Genomic DNA, 22,099 nt, shown 5'->3' on the forward strand with positions numbered 1-22,099 from the left:
CCGCCGCTCCCTGGGAACCCCGGCTCTCCGCTAGAGAGCTGACTGCCTACATCATTCCTAGGAAAATTCATTTTAGGCCCTTATGCCAAACCAGACCTTGCCCCCTTGGCCTTTCTTCCTCTTGGCTTCCCAGGGGCCCAGTGGCCCTAAGACCCCCTCCCTGAGAGATCTCCACTCCTCCACTCAGGCAGACCCACCTGAGGACGAGGGAGTGAGCACCGCTCCTCTTAAAGGGCCTCCTTCCAACTTTGAGGTCATGCCTTGTCAGCTCCCCTCCAGCCAGCTGCTCCTGCGGACCAAGGCCCCTGAGAACCGAGCCGTACACAGAAGGCATAAGAGCAGACACATGCATGCACTGTAGAAACCCCCTCAAAGCCCTTCCGCTTATGCTACCCTGGCTATTTGGACGCAAGACAGTGGGACAGGGATTGTTGGCCTGGATGAGAAATTAAGGCTCAGAGATGCCAAGGGCCCGGCCCCGGGGATCTCCCGGCTAGGGCTCTGGTACCAGCACACTGCCTCCTGGATGAGGCTCTGCCAGTCCCTCCAAGGACGGGACCCAGGCAGTGGAGAGGGGAGCCTGCCTGCCTCTTGGCAGCTGCTGTGAGGCTCCGCTGACCACAGGGTCAGCAGCTGGGGTCCTGCCTCTTTGCCTAGAGGATAAGGCACGTGGCTGCTCCTGATGAAATATTTAAGAGCATGTCAGGTTATCTTCAGATGGACACGGCAACACGCGGGCACGTTATGCCAAGCACGGCAGGAAGCCCAGGTGGACCACTTACCAAGCTCAGAGCTTGGATTCTTGAGACATAACTCTGGGCTGACCCCAGAACCTCCCCTCTCCCCCAGGGTCTCCTCTAGCCTGTGATGAAGGAAAGAGAAAAACAACGGGTCCGGTGGGGTAAATACGCTGGGACAGCTCAGTTCAGAAGGGCCCACAGAAGAGGAATCAGGGATAGGAAAGGGAGAGGCAGACTCTTCACGTCTCCCGAGATGGTGGCTAGAACGGGAATGGGAGTACAGTGTGGTGCGGACGTGTGGAGAAGCGCAGAAGGATTTAGTGTCTAATATGGTTTCTGATTTTTGAATATTGTGCAATGCCGGAACAGATTTGGGCATCTCCAGAGATGATCCCGTTCCCCATCCTCAGAATACTCCGCCTTCTGCTGCCTTCCTCCCACTGTAGAGGGTACCAAAGAATTAGTTGGGAAGGACCTAAGCACTGCCCTCTCCTAACTTCACGCAGGACCTAGACTAGATGCACACGCAGCTCGTCATCAAGTTCTCATCCTGCTTGCTGTCCGAGCTCTGCCTGTCGCACCCTACCATTCACAGCCTGCCTCCTCTCCCCTCTCACGGAGATCACCAAGCCCACATTAGTCCAAATGTTGTACAGATGAGGAAATTGAGACTCCAAGAGCAAAGCCACTCGCGGCTTAATGACCACTCAAAACAGACCCCAGATTTTCTAACTGCAGACCAGTGCTGTCTGCATCCCTAAATGCCACCACAGTCTGCTTGGTCTAGTTGCTTAAGGGCCGGCCGGGCTGCGGAGAGCAGGGCCACAGAGTCTCACCTGGACAGACTCAGTTTCGTGTTGGGTCACATCTCAAAGTCTCTGCCATCTCCGTCTCCTGTGTCCAGACCTGGCGCAGAGCCGGTTGGCGTGGGGAATATGCTTTACAAGTCTGGAAGGCAGTTGAACAGGGAGAAGGAGGAGCTTCCAGGGGACCCTGGCAGCTAGGCTGTGGGATTCCTGAGAGCTGGAAAAGGAGCCTGAGAAGGCATTTGTCCAGCAGCCTTTCCTAAAGTCTCCACCGACCCCTCTCTTCCTAACAAACTAACCCCAGGCAAGAAAGAGCTGGCCCGGACTCTGCCTCCAGCCCCTCCTGATCACCCTGGTCCCACCCCCTGAGCTGGTCCAGCAGGTGTCCATCCCCACCTTCGCCGGTCCAGCCGGCCTCCACCAGAGGCACCCAGCCCAACTGAGTTTCTTTATGGTGCACAGCCCCACCTACTGCCCTGGAGAGAGGCCCTGCGTGCAGAAGCTGACCCAGCCTTCTGGAAGGGGAGCTCTGGTCTGCTCACCATGCTGCATAGACAGAGCAGCAGAGCGAAGAGGGGCGTTGCTACCCTGGCCAGCCAGCTTCCCAAACAAGACCCCATCTGTTTTGCTGTGACATCTCAGCCTGGGAAAATGTCCCAGCCAGTTCCCCAAGGGAGGGGCTGCCTTCCCTGTGTTCCAGGAATGAGAGAGCTTCCTAATTTAGTCTGTATTTGCCTGAGATAGATTTTTAATTAAATAAAGTAAGAGCCTGATTAGAACCTGCGGAAGATGTGAGAGCAGAATCAGATGGCATTCCAGCAAAATTGCAAAGCAAACACTTTGGCTGGAACAGAGGGAGACCCCTGGGGGTCTTCCATCAAAGCACCAAGTGAGGAGGCCAAATACGAGACATTATATGGCCAACAGATGTGCATTGTTAAAATATGCATCTGCCGGGAGCCTGCCTGGAGAAACCAGAGGGCCAGCTCACAGAGCCCATGGTGCTCCGGGGAGGTCATGGGGACCCAGCCCCAGCAGCCAAGCCTAGAGTCGCAGATGCATTAATTAGCCTTGTGTTCCCAGCTCCCAGATGCAATCAGGCCAGGAGCAACTTGGACCTGAGCATTTGCTACCCTGGGGGGCAGAGGGAGGGAGCTAAGGGACCAGGAGAGCAAGAAGGGGAAGGGGCAGAGCCAGGCAAAGACTCCGGGACACCCCCCACCCCTACCCGACCAGGTTAATGGCCAAGCTGTATTCCCTCTGTGGTCCAGGGGGCCCATGCCTTGACTTGGGCCAGGTCGAGACAGGCATTTTTCCACCTGCAGAACATCTCAAGAATCATGGCATCCCAGAGCAGCAGACTTGGACTCAACAGTCATGGTCCTACCGTTAACCAGCTCCGCGATCTTGGCCCTGATACTCCACCTCTCTGGGCCTCAGTTTCCTCATCTGTAACATGAAAGTGATGATAAATAAGATGGTCCCTAGGCACTGAAGGGCTCCCAAAACACCGTGAACTCTACAATACGGGGTCCAGCTTGCCGCACCAAGTAGTTGAGGAAAATGGCCCCATCTCCCACCAGAACCAGAATTCACGAGGGAGACTGAGGCACAGAAGGTAACAGAGTGTTTCGTGCAGCCTCTTACTTTGAGTCTGGAGAGGGGAACCTCTCAAAGTCCAGCCCAGCCCTGGGATTCTGGACTTGGCTGTGTGTCTTAACCCCAGAGTCCTCCCTCTGTCTGCAGCTTCCGTGCATTCCGAGCCATGTCTGCAGGGGACTCCGCTTAGCAGGACATCCTGGGACCCCCGTGCACGTGTGCAGAGCTGGGGTGTAGCAGGAGTTCTGCTACAGGGGCTGGGAGCAGAACTCCTACATGAAGCTCACTCGCTGCGTGCCCTTGGGCGAGGTCCTTAGCGCTCCCGCGGGGACAGGTCCTCAACATAGGGTAGGGTTTTTTTGTTTTGTTTTGTTTTTAATAAATGAGTTAGTGAATGAATGGCATTTCTCATTCCTCATCTATGAAATGAGGATAATAAAAATCAAATCTCCCAGAACTGGTGTGAGCACCAAACTAAAACACACACACACACACACACATACAAACACATACACATGCTAAAGTGTCAATCCATAGTAAACAGGTTAAACAAATGAATTGTGAGGGTCAGAAGTGGATGGTAATGACCCCTGGGGACACAGAGAAAGAAGAGCAGGGTGAGGGGGACAGGAAGTAGGCAGGGGAAGATGGCGGGTAGCGGGTTAATTATTAAAAAGGGTGTTTTCCCAGTCTTCCTCCCATTCCCCTCATCTTTCTGGCCCGTTCTAATATTAACTCTGCTGTCTTGTGGCTCCCATTGGAAACAAAGCTTTCTAAATCAACATGAATTATTTAATGATGGAGACTAAGTCAATTCAAATAAAGAGGGTGTCTTTAAAATGATGTCAAGCTCCAGACACTGAGGAGGCAAACACAGAGAGGGTCTGGAAGGGTCCCTGAGTTTCCAGAGCCATGATACCGGCCCCCGCATCTCTCCACCAGAGCAGCTGAGGGGCCCGGGTTCCCTAAATGCCCAGCGCTGGCAGCAGCCCCCAATTCCCGACCCGCTCATCCTCTGTGTCGGTGGGTCCAGAGAGCGACAGTGAACAACTTGGGTCATCCAGCAAGGGAAGGCAGAGCTGAAACACAGCCCGAGAGCACGGGCTTCTCCGGCTCTTCCAGAAACGGGTGGCAAGAAATCCAGCCACAGTCTCCCTGTCAGTAAGGGACAGACTGAGCTGTTCTTCAGGGGTAAAGAGGTCCCTCACAGAACAAAGTCCAAGCCTCCCCCCCCTTTTTATTCATCTCCTTTCCCTCCAGTCCCTGCTCCGGCACCCCTTTGCTCCAGCTCGCAGTTCCTTCCAATGCCCACACTTATGCACCCGTGTGTTGCTGCCTGGAAGGTCCTTCCCTCCTTTCTTCCCTTGGCCGACTCTTGCTCCCCTGTCAGGAACCATCTTGGACATCACCTCCTCCAGGAAGCCTTCCCTGAATGCCACACGGCCTGGCTTTCCCATTCTGTGCTCCCTTAGCCTTCCATCTGCACCTCAGTCACAACACTCAACTCACGATCTTTAGAGTGACCGTTTCCCTGTCTGTCCCCCCCAGTGGGTCTCTCGCCGTCCTGCCCAGGACAGCCTGCGGGCACATACTGGGTGCTCAGGAATGCTCATCATAGAACTGTAGCAACAGGGCTTGGGACAAATGACAAATGCTGCCCCTCGCCGTGGAGGATGGAGCCTGGCAGATACTGAGCCCCACGGTTGTGCCATATTGCGCGTGTTGTGTTTTGTTGTGTCGCGTTGTGTTGTGTTTAGAGGGGCAACGTGGCTTCAGGGTAACAGCCCAGACTCTGAAAGCCAGACGGCCTATCCTGGAAACCTAGTTGTGTCACTTTACCCACGCTGTGACCTTGGACGAGTCCCCTTCCCGCTGTGCCCCAGTTTCTTCATATGTAAAATGGGATGATAGTCCTCCCTGCCCTCTTAGGGTTGTAGAGAGGATTTAACAGGATAATTGATGTAAGACATTGCTCAAAAGAGCGCCCGGTAAGAGGCAAGCCGCAGAAGAACTTGCTGTTGTTATCATACTTGTGGTGGTTGTTACTATTATTTTTGCCATGCTAAGCAGCACCAACAAGCAGCTCTTCCTTCATGGGGGGCCAGGCTCTGGGCCCTGGAAAAGCTTTGCTATTCCGCACGCAAGGCAGAAAGACTCGAATCCTGCGGGCCTCTCCCGGGCTCGCACGCCTGGGAAGACAAGCAGAATTGATTTCCTTATCTCCTTATTAAGCGTGTTTTGCCTGGGCCCCGGCCTGGTCTTAGGTGCTGTATCTCATTTGTGCTGTGTGTCTGCTTCCTGCCACATTCATTACCCTGCAATCACCCCCAAATAGGGGCAGCAAACAAGCCAGAGATGGGAGAGAGGAGCAAAGGCAGCGTCCTTATCTCCTGAAGTTCCAGATGGGAGCCGGGGTCTGAGCTATTATCCCCCTCAGCCCAGCCCCCGAGCCCCCGCCCCTGCCACCAGCTCCTTCCCACTCCCTTCCTGCCACTCTGCCCTTACTGGGGGCCCAGGGACAGAAGCAGAGTTTCCTCCTCCATGTCTCTTAGGGCACCACGTGCCCCTTTTGGTGGCCCTTCTGGTTTAACTCTGTGCTTACCTGCTCGGGCAGGTTATAAGGTGAGCATGGTCTGAGGGCATTGAATTACCTTAAGGTGACCAATATTCCCTGTCTTCTAAATTACATTATAATATAATATAATAATATTTATTTCTATTAACTTATGTATTTTTATTATTATATAATGATATTAATATTATTAATGATATTAATATTATACTAATAAAATATTATTATATGATTATATTTATATTATTATATTATATTATATTGTATTGCGGGTAGTTAGCCATATGACCTCCCTGAGTAGCTGCCCAGAGCAGTAGTCGGTGGCAAGTGGAGACTGGGCAGGGCGGGGGGCAGTGATGGAGGGTCTCTCTGGAGGTTCCTGTAGCCAATGGGTCAAGTACATTGACTTCAGAGCTGGGCCCTCCCTCCTGCTGCCCCCCCCCACAGTCTCCCTGATTCTCTAATCTTCCATGGAAAGGAATGCCACCCCCGTCCCCCGCCACCACCAGCCTGACTCCCCATCTACCTGTTCTTCATTTCACCCTCAGTGTCAGAACAACTTGCAAGGCCCCAAAAGGTTTGGGGGTCCATCAGGGATAGAGGCAAACTCAGTGTTTCCCTTTCGGGCTGTGTGTGGGAGGAGGGCAGGCAGGAAGTGGGGAGACCTGATGCCAGAGACACCCATGCCTGCCTTACCCTGCCGAGACCCAGCCAATGAGAAGAGAGCTAATCAGCCTATTTAAATGGTCTCTCTGGAGAAGCCCAACACTCTGCCTTGGGCTGGAGGCAGCGTCCCCAGTGGCCAACCCACGGCCAGGCCCTCCTCTCCGCCTTCCAGCTTCTCTTGCTTTCGACAGCAGCGCAAGGGAAGGCAGGGAGGTTCTGTAGGATCCCACTGGGTCTGCCGCACAGGCAAGGCGCTCCGCCTCCAGCTCCCCACCCCCACCACCCCATACGGAGTTCCGCCGACCCCTCGGGGTCCCCGTCACGACATGTCTGAGGCTCCCCAAACAGCCCCATGCCCCCGAAGGGTGCCACCGTCATACCCAGAGCACCGCCACTCCTCCGGGTCTAAGCAGGACAAGGGCCCCCACCTGGAGGTTGGAAGACATGCATCATGGTCCCCCCCTCTGCCGCCGACATGGCAGGCCCGGGTCTTGGCCCTTGAGACCTGGGATAGTGATGCGTAACCATCTCTGGACCCTCTGTCTCTCTCTCTGATAAAATCAGGAGCGGGGAAGAGGAAGTGCAAGCCCGCGCCTCGGTCCGGCTGTGATCTGCCTTCATTTGATGGTAGTGCGGGGGTCGGTCCTGAGGGGCACCGTTCCCGTTGTTCCCTGGCCCTGAGGAGCACGGAGAATATGTTCTTCCACTGCTTTTACCAAGCGTGACTCTGGGAGACGCTGAGCGGCCGTTACCGCTCAGCAAAGGGGAGCGTGAGCTAGACCATGGAGGGCTGCAAAAGGACCTTGATCTCCCGGCCATTTGCCGTGGAACCAGCAGCTTCGGGCTGCCTGGGAGAGGAGAGCCACCTTCCTGTAACTTCCAGGCTGCAGCTGCCCTGAGGGGGTCCTCACCTACTCTGCCATCAGGGGGCTGCTTCCTCTGCCTTAGGCATGGCTCCCGCATGTCCCCGCATGCCCGAAAAAGCACAGGCAAGAGCTTATGTCCGGGAGCCTTGCAGGAGTCCTGTCAGGAAACCCAGCTGGCCACATACGAGGCTCTCTGCTCGTGCATCAACCGTAGGCACACACAGACACCTCACCTCAAGGCCAAATGCACAGGTGTGCACGCACACGCGCGCGCGCACACACACACACACACACACTCAATTCTGAGCATGGCCGAATCATGGTGGAAAGACACGGGGACCCTCGGCCAAGAGAATCTGTCACTGTTGGGAAATGGACAAATCTTAATAACTCAACAAAAGCATTGACCCTCCCCTCCCAGTCAGGCCCAGAAATGAACAGAGCAGGTGGGGCATGAGAGACCCAGCGTGAGACCCCGCTTTTCTACTGATTCCCCATAATGAGAAACCAAGTGCAGGGAGGAAAGGTCACAGCGACCGAGAGGGAGGGCCAGGGCCAGAGGGGTCCCACCCGGGAAGGAATCGCCTCTCTCCTGACTCCAGCCTCCCGGGCACCATGGGTGTCCCGCCCAGGACGGTGGCCCAAGCCAGCCCTGGGGGAGGCCAGACCTGCTGAGCTGGGCAGGGAGACTCCAGGGGTAAAAATAGCTCGCCACCTCTCCGCTTCAACCTCAGCCCGGGCCTGAGACGAGGGTTTCATGGCAAATTATGGATTTAAAACTAGCAATGAATCTCCATTACAGCATGAAATGAGAAAGGAAAGCACCACACAATGAAAGCCTTCCCCCCCCGGCAGCCAGTGGGGCAGGGGAGGGGTGGAGTTTCAGCGGGGAGTTTCCAGATGAAGTCACTTGCCCAAAGCACACCCACAGGAGCAGTGGCAAAAAGAGGGTCCTGGGAGAGGGGGCAGAGGCCGGAGCCCCCGGGGAGACCCTGCTGTCCCAGGTCAGCGGAGGACACCCAGGTGGCAGGGGATGTCACTTCTCTCCAGAGCAAAGATGCACGGCTATCTCAGGAGGGGGAACAGCCAGAACTCTGTTAGTTTGGGGCTGTGTTGGGGTGCGACCCAGCCGGGAGGTCCGGCCAGAGGGGCATTTTGGGAACCCTAGCCCACTCCTGGTATTCCTCCCCTTAAGATAATGGACCATCAGGATACAGGTCTCCTTCCAGCCCCAGGGAACTCCAGGAGCCCCGTTTTAACCGTCACACTGTCCCAGGGTCCCCAGCGTCAGGGAGGGGCCTGCACAAGAAACCAAAGGCTTCCTGACAGCCCCCCCACACACCCTGTTTCCCAGATACGCCTGGGGAGCCAGGGTCTCTGAACCCACAGCGTCCGTTTTCCATCCCATTAAGTCTCGTTATCAGAGGACTGCCCGCTGCTTGTATCCCCCTCGCTCCAGGCCTCGGCATGATTCTGTCCGGTCAGAAGGGGTTTTCCTAAGCGGGAGTGTGCTAGGCGCCCAGAAGCCCAAGAAGGTGCTTCTGTTTTACCAAAGTAAGTACCTGAGCCCCGCAGCCCAAGAAGGCTGGCTTCCTAAAGAGTGTCACATTTTCACAAGTCGATCAGGTGTTTGTAAATGTTTAGGAAAAGGAGGAACTTTCCATGTGTAAATATGTCAGGAACCATGTTAGCGGCTGAAGAATCACCCAGTGCCTGCCAGGAACACCACAGCAGCCTCAGGGGTGGGGAGCAAGAAGCAGAGGGGCAAGCCCATGCCACACAGCCATCCCGCTGGAAGAGCTGCAGCTCCCAGACACACCGCTTCCTCCCCGCTCTGCTCGCTCCCCGTCTCTCTACACACAGAGATGGACACACACTCGTTCCCTAGGATGATGGAAAGGACTCATCTTGCAAATGGCTAGGAGACAAGAGGATAGGGAAGGGGAGGGGAGGGGAGGGGAGAAGAGGAGAGGGGAGGGGAGGGGAGAAGAGGAGAGGGGAGGGGAGGGGAGAAGAGGGGAGGGGAGGGAAGGGGAGAAGAGGGGAGGGGAGGGGAGGGGAGGAAATGTACTAGAGCCTGCACAATACATGGGAAGGAAAACGCATCTTCTCTGACTGGGAAAGTTGGCCTCTAACAAAGGGTCACCTGGGAAGACCCTGGCTCTCTTCCAGCCCTGGCCCCAAATACCAAGTTGGCCTGGGCAGTGGTTCTCCTGAAGACTGAAACCTAACGTTGATTTAGAGAATCAGAACAGGAGGGAATCCACCAAGCGAGGCTTCTTCACTCATTCCATTTTTTCAGCATGGGTCTGGGCACCTTTCATGTGTCAGGTACTGTTCTAGGCACCAGAAATATACATCAGTGTGTGGCCCGATAGATTATGAACAGAGTAAGATCTGCTGCCTTCGTGGAACATATTTTCCTGCAGAGGGAATTAGACAATAAACAATAAACATTGCAAGAATGTTATAGTCTTTTAGAAGGCGGTAAGTGCTCTCAAAGTAGAGCAGAGTATAAGGAGTTGAGTTTCTTAAGGAGAGGACAAGTTGAGCAGTCAGGGGGTACCTCCCAGGGGAGGCGAACTTTTTTTCATCTTTCCATTTATTTTTTAATAAATGGTGGCGGGGGGAGCAGGCTCCCTGCTGAGCAGAGAGCCCAATGCAGGACTCGGTCCCAAGACCCTGAGATCATGACCCAAGCTAAAGGCAGAGGCTTAACCCACTGAGCCACCCAGGTGCCCTTTTAACAGCCTTCTTGAGGTATAATTCGCATACCAGTAAGTTCAACCATTTTAAGTGCATAGCTCAATGATTTTTAGTAAATGAATGGAGTTGGGTGACCATCACCACAACATTCATATTAGGCCATTTCCATCACCCTAAAAAGATCGCTTGTCGATCTCCTTTCCACCGTCAGGCCTAGGAACCATTGATCCTCCTTCTGTCTCTATGGACTTGCCTTTTCTGGACATTTCATGTAAATAGATTCATACAATATGTGGTCTTCCCATCTGGCTCCTTTCACTCAGCATAGTACTTTTGAGATTGGCTTATGTGGTAGCATGTATCCATAGTTCATTTCTTTCTGTTGCTTTTTATTGATGAATACTTTGTTTATCCATTCATAACTTGATGGACATTTGGATGGTTCCAGTTTTCAGGCTATCGTGAATAATGCTGCTAAGAACATTCATATACAAGTCTATGTGTGGGTATATGTTTTCATTTTTCTGGGAGGGGGAAAGAGAGCAGGGGAAGGAATAGAGAGAGAGAATCTTTAAGCGGATTCCCCGCTGAGCACGGACCCCAATGGGGGGCTCGATTTCATGACCCTGAGATCATAACCTGAGCCAAAATCAAGAGTCGGCCATGTAACTGAGCCACCCAGGTGCCCTGTTTTCATTTTTCATGGGTCAGTTCCTAGGAGTAGAACAACTAGCTCATGCAGAAAGCTTATGCCTAACTTTAAAAAAAGTGTCAAACTCTTTTCCAAAGTGGCTGCATCATTTGTTCCATTCTGACCAACAATTTATTCCAGTTTCTGTATATCCTCATCAACACCCGTTACCGTTTAGCTCTTCTATTATGGTAATTCTGGAAAGTTCCAAGTGGTATCTGATCGTGGTTTTGATTCCCTTCTTTTTTTTAAATTTTTTTAAGATTTTATTTATTTATTTGACACAGAGAGAGAGAGATCACAAGTAGGCAGAGAGGCAGGCAGAGAGAGAGAGGGAAGCAGGCTCCCCACTGAGCAGAGAGCCCAATCCGGGGCTTGATCCCAGGACCCTGAGATCATGACCTGAGCCGAAGGTCAGGCTTCACCCACTGAGCCACCCAGGCGCCCCTTGATTCCCTTCTAATGACTCCTGATGTTGAGTATCATGTGATGTGATCAACTGATGTTATCAATTTCTTTAAGATTTATTTATTTATTTTAGAGAGGGAGAGAGAGCACATGCATGAGTGGGAGAGGGACGGAGGGAGAGAGAGAATTTTAAGCAGACTCCATACCCAGTGTGGAACCCTATGTGGGGCTCAATCCCACGACCCTGAGATCATGACCTGAGCCAAAACCAAGATTCAGACACTCAACCAACTGAGCCACCCAGGTGCCCAATAATTATTGATTTTTATTGTTCAGTGAAATGTCTATTCAGACCTTTTGCCCATTTTTACATTGGATCATTTGTCTTATTATTATCATGTTAAAAGAGTTCTTTATGTATTCTGGGTACAAGACTTTTATCGGATATGTAATCTGCACATGTTTTCTTCCAGTTTGTGGTTTCTCTCTTCGTTTTCTTAAAGGCGCATTTTGAAGCACAAAAGCTTCTAATTTTAATCAAATCTAATTTCACAGTTTTTTTGTTCTGTTTGAACTGTGCCTAGGTGGCGTAGTTGGTTAAGTGACCAACTTTTGGTTTTGGCTCAGCTCACGATCTCAGGGTTGTGAGATTGAACCTCAAATCTGGCTCCGTGCTCAGAAGGGAGTCTGCTTAAGACCCTTTCTCCCTCTGCCCCTCCTCCGGGGCTCACTTTCTCTCAATCTCTCAAATAAATATATCTTTTATATTATATCTAAGAACTTTGTCTAACCCAAGGGCACAAAGATTTACTCCTATATTTTCTTCTACAAGTTCTAGAGTTTTGGCTCTGAGATTTAGTCTGCGATTCATTTTGTGTTAATTTCTCTGTAATTTGTGAAATAAGGACTTAAATTCATCATTTTTGCATTCAGCTATCCAGTTGTCCCAGCATCATTTGATGAAAAAGCCTGTCATTTCCTCCACTGAAGTGCCTTAACGTCTTCATCAAGTAGCAACTGACCAAAAATGTAAGGGTTTATTTCCAGGCTCTCAGTTCTAATACATTGGCCTATGAGATTCTTCTTTATGCCAGTACTATGGTGGCTTAATTACGATAGTTTTATAGCAAGTTTTGAAATCAGGAAAAGCAACTCCAATTTTATTCTTTTTCAAAATGGTTTTAGCTAATTTAGCTCTCTTGCATTTCCATATAAATCCTAGGATCAGCTGATCAAAATGGTTGCTGAAATTTTGATAGGAATTGTGTTGAAGCTATAGACCAATTTGAGGAGAACTGCCATCTTCACAATACTGAGCCCTCTAATCCATGAACACATGATGGACGTCTCTCCGTTTGTTTAGATCATTAATTTTTGTAATTTTTAGCTTGTGTAGTTTTTAGCGCATGTCTTGTCCTTGTATTCATTTCATTCCCTAGCATTTTATTCTTTGTGATGCTGCTGTAAATAAAATGATTTTCTTAATTTACTTTCCAGATAATCTGTTGCTAATACACAGAAAAACAATTGACATTTGTGTATGGGTCTTGGATCCTGTAACCTTGCTGTAACCACGTTTTTAGATTTGAATGGTTTTTGTGAATCCCTTAAGATTTTCTGCATATAGGATTATCTTGTCTGAGAGTAAAAATAGTTTTACTTTTTTTCCAATCTGATGCCTTTTTTCCCTTGTTGAATTGACTAGAACTTTCAGCATGAAGTTGAATAGAAGTGGTGAGAAAAACATCCTGGATTTACTTCCAGTCTCTTTCATCATAAAGTATGTGATCTGTAAATTTTACATGGATGCACTATATCAAGTTGAGGAAGTTTCCATCTGTTCCTGCTTTGTTAAGAGCTTTCACCATGAATGATAGTGGGTTTTATGAAATGCTCTTACCCCATCTCTTGTGATGATCATGTGGTTTTTGCTCTTTATTCTATTAATGTGGTATATTACATTAATTGATTTTCAGATATCAAACCAACCTTGCATTCTCAGGATAAATTTCAGTCATGGTGTATAATCTTTTTCATATGTTACTGGCTTCAGTTTGCTCATTTTTGTTGAGGTCTTTTCATCTATAGTCGTGATGGACAGTGGTCTGTGGTTCTCTTTTCTTGTGATCTCTTTGTCTGGCTTTAACATCAGGACAATGCTGGTCTTGTAGAATGAATTGGGAAGTGTTCCTTCCTCTTCTATATTCTGGAACATTTTGTGAAGGATTGATATTATCTCTTCTTTACATATTTGATAAGATTTATCATTTCTTTACTTGATATAGCTCTACTCAGGTTTTCCATTTTGAAGGTGGCTTTTTTTTTTTAAGATTTTATTTATTCATTCAAGAAAGAGAGAGAGTGCGTGCATGCAAGAGCAGTTGGGGGGGAATGCAGATGAAAAGGGAGAAACAGACTCTCCGCTGGGCAGGGAACCCCAACATGATGCTCAATCCCAGGACCCTGAGATCATGACCTGAACCAAAGGCAGACACTTAACTGACTGAGCCACCCAGGTGCTCTGGAAGGTAGCTTTTTGAACAAAGACTTGAAGAGTCTGAATGTGTTGAAGAGGTGAATGTGTTGGCTGTGAATCTTGAAATAAAATCCCTACATTACCTGAAAAAGCAGTCATTGAAGGGTTCTAAGTAGAGGAGTGGATGATCCAAGTTCCTTTTTTTTTTTTTAAGATTTTTATTTATTTATTTGACAGAGAGAGAGAGACAGTGAGAGAGAGGACACAAGCAGGGGGAGTGAGAGAAGGAGAAGCAGGCTTCCCGCTGAGCAGAGAGCCCAAAGTGGGGCTTGATCCCAGGATCCTGGGATCAGGGCCTGAGCTGAAGGTAAACAGTTAACAACTGAGCCACCCAGACACCCCTCCAAGTTCCTTTTTTAAAAGGATCACCATGGCTGCTGGATTGAGTACAAACTACAATAGGACGAGGGAAGGAGAACTGTTAAGTGACTCTTGCAGTGATACAGGTGAAAGGTGAGGAGACTCCGACCAGGATGGTGGCAATGGAGGTAGTGGACAGGAGGTGGGAGAAAAAGAGAGGAGTCCAGCACGGTGCCAAGGTTTTTGGGGTGGTGCCTTTCATCCCTGTAAACTTGGATGCAAAGACCTGAATGTAGATATGCATTTCTGGGGTGCTGTTTCACATTCTCATAGGAGTCAATCAGTACTCTCCCCAAAGCTTAATAACTAATATAGACCAACTTATTTATTTTTAGGAGACTAAGGCCCAGAAGGGTTGAGCTGCTTCCCTAAGACCACTCAGCTAGCTAGCAGTGAAGCTTAGACAATCCCAGGTGCTTTTTCCACTGTCTTGGGAGCTTTCATAGGAGCATGTGTGATCGGACCCCTCCCCCCAAGTCTAGTGGGACCCACTCTCCCTGCCTAGGAGCACCTAGGGGAGACGGCTCCTCCTCGACTTCCAGCTTCTAGGCTGCACCTGCCTCCCAGACCAGGGTAGCCCTCCTTGCGCCCACATCTGCCTTCACTCCCGCCTGTCCCCATTTCCCATTGCCCTTGGCCCATCTGGGGTCCACAGGCTCTGAAACCTCCCCGGGCAGATCTGGAAGAGAGCCTGTCTGCCATCCACAGCTCCCTTGTCCCACAGAGTGGCAGAAAAGCAGCAGCTTATGTGTGGAAGAGAATGAGAGCCCTTAGCTTTTATCTGTGCTGAATCTTATCTAGGAGGTTCAGGTACCAAGAATGAGAGAGAAAAATAATTAAGGGAAAGGCAGGTGAAACGTTGACTTTATTATTACTTAAGTGCTGCAAAGCTTTTAGTTCTTGTTTTTATACCAGTGACACCCAGTGAGGGGGGAAAATCAGCTTGGCCCGCTATCTGAGCCACACACCCGCTCACACCACTTCCTGGCCGCCTATAAATCACATTCAACGGCTTCCATTGGCAAGACAGAGGAAATAATTAAGGCGAAGGTGGCTGAAATGTTGATGTTATTACTGTAAAGCAACAGCCTCTTTAGTTTCTACACCAACGAAATGCAACCAAGGGAAATCAGTTTTCACGATTACCTTTCGGAGATGCAAATCCAAGAGCCTGAAACCAGGCTCGGAGGAGGCGGGCACCAAACCAGGAAACATTTCCAAGTCTGTGGCAGTCTCTCGGGGACTTTTAAGCCCACAATTTACCTTTTGACTGCATCCTATTTTCTCTCAAATCCTTTACTTCCCACTTATTTATTGACTAGAGACACAGTACCAAAAGGAAAAAGAGAGAGAGAGAGAGATTCTCCAACTGCTGGTCTTAAAAAATCCATCGCAGGAAATGGTTCTCTGGAGGGAGGATTTCAGCACTGGCTGTGAACCGGTGCTTAATTGAATCTCTTTACTCCAAGGTGTGTCCACCTGGAGGGATGGCTTCTTTGGAATGCCACTAGACAGAGGACCTGCCCCATCTTATCCTGCCCCAACAGGGGGGTGGCAGTGGCTGGGGGAGCTATGGGCAGCACTCCCAGGACAGACCCCTGGGCCTTGCACACATGACCCGTCTGGGACTCTGCCTTCCCTGTAGACACATTTTCCAACAAAGTGTGTCAACTGCAAACCCTATGCAAGGGGCAGCGTGGGCTTTGCCAAGGAATGAGGGACTATTGAGTGGACAGAGGCTGCAGGAATCCCTGAGCCCAGGTTCGCGAGAGGCAGCTGGCAACGGGCAGGCCACATAGGCATACAGACACGTCTGCTTCACTCCCAGAGTATCTTTAGAGGTTTCTAAATCCGTTGCCAGCATGTAAGATTCTGAAGGGTGTTGTATTAAAAATTCACATTTCTGGCTTCTGTTGCAAAGACCTGGCAGTATCAAGGCCATTTGCCTGCTGGGCAACAGCGGTGGAGGGGCGGCTCCCCTGAGCGCAGGGCAGCTCCCAGGTCCCCGCTCGCTGTTGCTCACCTCTGCCACTCGCTGCATCCACCTGACCCTGAAATCCGCCGTCCCTGGCCTCATCGAGCCCCGTCGTGGACTCCCAGCGTGTACCTGGCCTGAAGCAGGACGAGGAGGGGGAGAGGCAGAAGGCCAGCAGCACCCAGTCGTCCCAGCCAAGTTACTGAAGACGGGCTTGCAGGAGGGGTTTAGGTGAGGTTTGGAGCATGAGTGGAATTTGAACAAATTAATCAGTTTGTCATAGATGAGTGGACAGTGTGTTCCTTCCCGGCTAACAGCCGCTCTAGGGTGACACGAGCCCAGAACTGGTGACCAAGGTCTCTCCTGCCACTCACCGCCTGGTATGAAAACGCTCCTTACGGAGCGTGGCATTTAAACGGAACCCGTGACAGGCGGGAGTGGGAGGATCCGCTCAGCAGGCAGTGAATTAAGTAACATTAGGCTCTCATTTCCCGATGTGGTGGGGGAGGGGCGTGTCCTTTATTAATCTAGTATTTTAGTTAATAGAGAGCTATCGGATCGACGTCCTACCCACATCAGCCCTGAAATAATATAAGAATGCATTAAAAATAGATCCCATTTTCCTACTGGAAATAGGAGTCTCTGGCAGAACTTGTGGCCAGCCTCATTTGACACAAAATAGCCTTTGGTTCTAGGCTCTTCCTGCTGCCCCGTGTGCTGAGGTCTCCCATTGGAGGCTCTAGACCTGCTGTCTGATGCAGCAGCTGCCGGCCACAGGTGGCTACTTGATTTTAATTTCAAGTTAATTAAGATCAAATAAAACTAAAAATATAGCTCTCCAATCACACTAACCTCACTTCCAGGGCTCACTCGCCACATGTGGCTTCGGGAAAGCTGGTTTAAACAGGACTCAGGCATTCCTGGATCCTCTCACCAAATCCCAGCTCATCATCCTCCAGCAACCCAACCGTACCCGCTGTAGAGGCAGGTTCAAAGGTCCGGACCTAGAAATGTCAAGGTCAGCTTCCCGGAAGCGCTAGCATTAATATCGTAATGCGGTCTCTGAGTGGAAGCTTCCCAGCTCCTTTATTCAGCAAATCTTTATTGAATTCCTACTCTCTGTAAAAGTGTCAGAGACAAAGGGGAGATGCAGATATAGGAAACCATCTTCTGTGCCCTCAAGGAGTTTATAGTCACAGGAGAGAGAAAACACCTAAGCCACTTACTGTCATATGAGGCAGAATGAACAAAGTGTTTGAATATGTAAGCAAAATACAGAGAAAGTGTTCGTTTCAATGGAGGAGATCTGGGAAGGCTTCACAAGAGAAGTGGCTCCTGAAATCTTCCTTGATAGAATCAATAGGATTTTAGTAGAAGGAGGATGAAAAAAAAAAATCATCATCATAACACAAGCAAAAGCACAGAGATGTCAAAAACAGCACAGTCTGAATGGAGAGCCGGGGTTCGGGGATGACTGGAGTGGATGAGAAAGGAATGGAGTGGGTGAGAAGTGCAATGCGAGGCGGGGCTCCATGAAAAAGGGTCTTGAGCCACGCCAGAGAGTTTGAACCTCGGTTATGAGCAGTGGAAACCATTATAGGCATTTGACGAAGTTCATCGCCTGACCTGATGCTCCCTGAAAAAGAGCCGTGTGGTATAGGGGGCATGGGTCTAAAGGCAGGAAAGTGCCAGTGTGTTAGATCCTGGTTAACAGAAGGTAGGACAACCAGGAGTTTGCCGAAGCACTTGCTGGAGACAAGAAAGGGCAAAATGCTGGGGCAGGGGTGCTGTGGTGGGGATGGAGAGTCCCTCCCCCCGATTTTTGTTAGCCTGGCGACTCCTATGTAACACCTTGAATGCCATTCAACTCAACAGTGATTCTAGCAGCAAATATCCCATGATGACTAAGCATATTATTCTTGAATAATCCAGAAGTTTCCCTGTCTTGAGGTCCTGAGCCATTTTGATAATTGGTATTTGCTGAAGGCCCATGGTGGGCGGCTCAGCTGGGGAAGGGACCACCACCAGAGACGCAAGTGGCCCCCGGAGCCCGGTGACCTGAATGCCTGCTTTGCCCCCACAGACCCACCCACCTCCTGTGCCTTAGCCATGCCCATACTCACTAGAAGGTCAGAGGATGAAAATCACGGGTGCGAGGTCACCTGTGCCCCACGAACCCCTTCCCCCTGTGTCTGTGGCACTCAGCATGCCCCGGAGACTATTAGCACCTCTCTGGGAATATTTAACTGAAAACAATTTCTAGTTGGGATCTGTTATAATTACTAATTAGATCTGATTATAATTATGTCTCGCTGCCATCCCTTACCTTGACACACAGGATAGCACAAGGCCTGGCGACAATTAGCTGTGAGTCTTTCCTGATACACTGGCTGATTACGAACACAATTGCAGGGTCGGGGGGAAGAGCCTGGCTTATTAAGGGAGGCTGCTGTTTACCAAGGAATGTTGTGATCAAATTAGATTAAAATTAATGAGGGAGAAACTCAGAGTGCAGAAATGAGCATTTTTTCCCTCAACTATCTCCTTTTTGTCTCAGCTGATGACATCATTTGGGGGAAGAAGCTGATGCCCCTGTGTCAGGGTCCCCTTTTTTCCCCCACCTGGGCTTTTGGAGCTTCTGGCCACCCCGTCCCCTGCCCCCTCCCACTCATCAGCCCAGTCCAGCTCGGAGGGAGGCACGGGATCTGATGAACAGACTTTGGGCAAATCTGTCTCTTGAACTCTCTGAGCCTCAGCGTCCTCATCTGTAAAATGGGGAAAACACTTACCTGTGAGCCAGCCACCTGCCCCAGTTACCTGCAGGCCTCTGGGGATTGGGAAGGTCTGTGGGCCCCACAGGGGTCCATGGCTACGGCTTAGTCATCTGGGAATCTCTGGGCTCAGCTCCAGGCTTGGGGCAGAGAAAGTGCTGATAACCGAACCTCCCCCATCCCGCACCAGTGCAGGAGCCTCCCTGCCCCCAAGAGCAGCAGGCTCCACGTGGGAAGAGAAGGCAGATGGCCACCTTGTCCCTGGGCACTCACACAAGTGCAGTCAGCCTGGCCTCCTCTCCGGCTGAACAAGTGGGGAGCTTCTCCATCAGAGGGGTCCACCGCGAAGAAAGTAAGCAGGAAAGCCAGCTGTGCTGCCTGGACCAAGTCAACTTGGGGCTCTGGGCTGGGGCATCCTCATCCATAAAGAGCGTTCTAGGCAACCTGAGCTGATTCTGCAAAGCAGAGGCAAGCCTGAACAGCTCTCCACGGTCCACGCGGTGCGCCGTCATGCGCTCAGTCCGGTGGCGGTGGGCTCGGGTACCAGAGAGACCTGTGTGATTTGTCTGACCCACCCTTGACATGCTACCTCCTGGTGAGAGACAGCAGAGAGGCGGGGCAACAGGAAATGGCTCTTGTCAGTCATTTTGGTGAAGAGGGGCCTCGCACACTCGCGCGCACACACACACACACGCACGCACGCATAAGCACACACACCACCGAACAGGCTCTTAAGCCCAGTCACATGCAAAGTGCATTCCCTATATAAAGTATGTTAATTTATGCAGCTGCTCTGCTAAGTGTTTGACCTGCAGTCTGAGAGTATTCTCAGAGGCATCCAGGAGTACATTTTCCTCTGCCATTACCTGCCGCCTTCAAGAGTGGGTCCCCTCTCTTCCCTCCACTGCTTGGTTCCTCGCCAGCAGGTCCCTCCTACCCTCCTTCAAGAAGCAGTTCTGGGTGATTGCCGCTCCTGGGGGTCCAGAGAGAAGTTTCTGGGACTTAGAATCTGGGTCTGTCCCAGTTGGCTGAGCCCTGCTTCCCCAGCGCTGACTCGCAGCCCAGCACAGTTGGCACTGAGTCTTCACGTTTGCCTCCCACCCCGACTTTTCTGCAGGCTTCTGTTCAGCATTCTGAGCTCGTGAAAAAGAAAGCCAGACTTAGCCCTCAAAGCTTTGCAATCTACCCTGGACTGAACCTCCTTTTCCAGGAATCCCTAACTCTACCCTGCTTCCTTGAGGTCTTCCTTCCTGTTGCCTCCATCGCACCCACCCCTCCCTCCGAACTTGGCCAAAGACTTGGATTCCCATGTAGTTGAGAAGTGAGTTGGCGAGAAAGCACGGTGTGGTAGAGAAAAGACAGTGGACTTACAGTCAAATTCCTAGGCCCTGATCCTGCGCCCCCTTGTCCAAATCACTTAGCCTCTCTGACCCTCAGTGTCTTCTTCTGTAAGAATTAAGAATACCTACCCTAGCAGTGTTCTTGGCTATCGTAAAGAGAAAGATGAGTATGGATAGGAAAGCCTGTTAACGAACAGCACAGTGCCTCACAATGTTTGGAGCATAGGTTCCTTTGAGAATTGGCTGGCCATTTCTGCAAAATGTGTTCCGGTTGTCTGTTGCTGTGTAACAAATCAGCCCGCACTCAAGGGCTTTAAAGAGCAGTAATCATTTATTAGCTCTCACCATTTCTGCAGGTCAAGGAGCCAACACCAGCTCAGCAAGATGGCTCTGGCTCAGGGTGTCTCATTGCAATCAGATGTAGGAGGGGCGGAGGGGCGGAGGGGCGGAGGGGCTAGGGTCACGTCAAAGTCTTCTCTTCTCTCCTCAGGCATCTCTCTCCATCTGCGTGTGGTCTCTCCGCGTGGCCTCTCTGAACATTGGCTTCAGGGTAGTGAACGTCCTGCCCGAATGCTTAGGGCTCCAGAGTGCCTGCCCCACCCCCACTGGCCAATGCCAGGAAGTGTTCTGTTGCCCCCTGGGGCGCCCAGAGCAGAGTGAGGCCTCGGCCCACATGCCCTGTGGTTAGCCATCCGCACGTGGGAACCCCTACCCTTCCCCTCTCGCTGACACACAGCCTGCCCTGTGGGCTCCCTCCAGCCCCGGGGGCCTGTGGCCAGAGTCCACATGTGGCCTTTTCTGACACCGCCCCCACCTTGTGTGGCTTTGCTCTCTGTCTGGGGGCACGAGGGGGGCGCCCGGGCAGCCGACAGTTTTCCTGCCCCCGCTGAGCTCTGGGGAGCCAGGGATTTTAAGACCAGGAACAGGGGGTCCGTTTGCCAGGCTCCTGCATCCAAATGGGGCTTTGACAGACTCTGGCCGGGTTGGCATCTGCCTCATGGCACTCCAGAGTCTCAGACTCCAGCAAACTCAGAGACTGAGTGCACTCCAAATACTGGACCAGGGAGTGTCAGAGTGGAAAAGGCCTCGGGGACCCGCCGGTGCAGAACCAGATGCCCTGGGCAGGAAGGGTCTGACTTAGGGGTCTGCCTTCGTCCAGCCTCAGCTCCCCCTCCTGCACAGCCCCCCCCTGCTCACTCCTCTTCTCCCAACACTTGGCACACATGTGACTGTCTCTCACCTTCTCTTGCTTCCTTCCTAGTCCCCTCTCAACCCCTCCACCCCGCATGTTGCATAGGCCCGTCAGGCTTAGCCTTCCCTGGGCTCCCCAGTCTGGTCTAGGTCCCTCCCAGGCACCCTGCACCCAGGTTCCCAGGCACCCTGCATCTCCCCATGTCAGTTCCGGCACTATGTGGGTCCCTCCCCGCACCTGGACTGTATGGACTATATGGGCCTCCCACGAATACGGGCAGTAAAGTTGGTGGAACAAATGAATGACCACCAAGGTCACCAGCAAGCTCGGGCAGCTTGACCTTCAGCAGCAACCGTCCACTGCATGCAGGAGCCCAAAGCCCACTCCAGTTGTTGGAGGAAGAACTGGAGGACTAGCCAGGCAGGGTTTCCGTCGCGCCCCGGCTGCATTCCCAACAAGCAGAGCCCTCCCCGCCCACCTCCAACCGATCAGTTCATCGTTGAGCCCCAGGTTTCTCATCTGATAAACGGACGTAATAACTGCCTATCGAAAAAGGCTGTTAGGGGGCGCCTGGGTGGTCCAGTCGTTGGGCAGCTGCCTTCCGCTCAGGACCTGATCCCAAGGTTCTGGGATCGAGTTCCACATCGGGCTCTCTGCTCAGTATGGAGCCTGCTTTTCCCTCTGCCTGCGGCTCTGCCCACTTGTGCTCTCTCTATCTCTCTGTCAAATAAATAAATATAAAAATAAAAAGGCTGTTAGGAAAATCCGGTGAGCTCTCCGTGTCGACGTGTCTTACAGACTGTGAGCTTTGGAAGGGAAGTTAGAAGCCGTTGCCCTGACCCAGCGGTGGGCCGGAGGGGGTTTGTACTGC

General features: G+C 51.4%; 1 protein-coding gene across 3 annotated transcripts in view; it reads left to right on the forward strand.

Annotated features, from left to right (window-relative positions):
* Nucleotides 1–22,099, forward strand: part of KIRREL3 (kirre like nephrin family adhesion molecule 3) — a gene marked incomplete at both ends in the record, with an annotated part of 532,903 nt that overhangs the window by 446,719 nt on the left and 64,085 nt on the right. The gene's annotated exons all lie outside the window — the stretch shown is intronic.

The sequence above is a fragment of the Martes martes genome (genome assembly GCF_963455335.1).
Source record: "Martes martes genome assembly, chromosome: 10".
In the NCBI taxonomy this organism is placed as follows: domain Eukaryota; kingdom Metazoa; phylum Chordata; class Mammalia; order Carnivora; family Mustelidae; genus Martes; species Martes martes.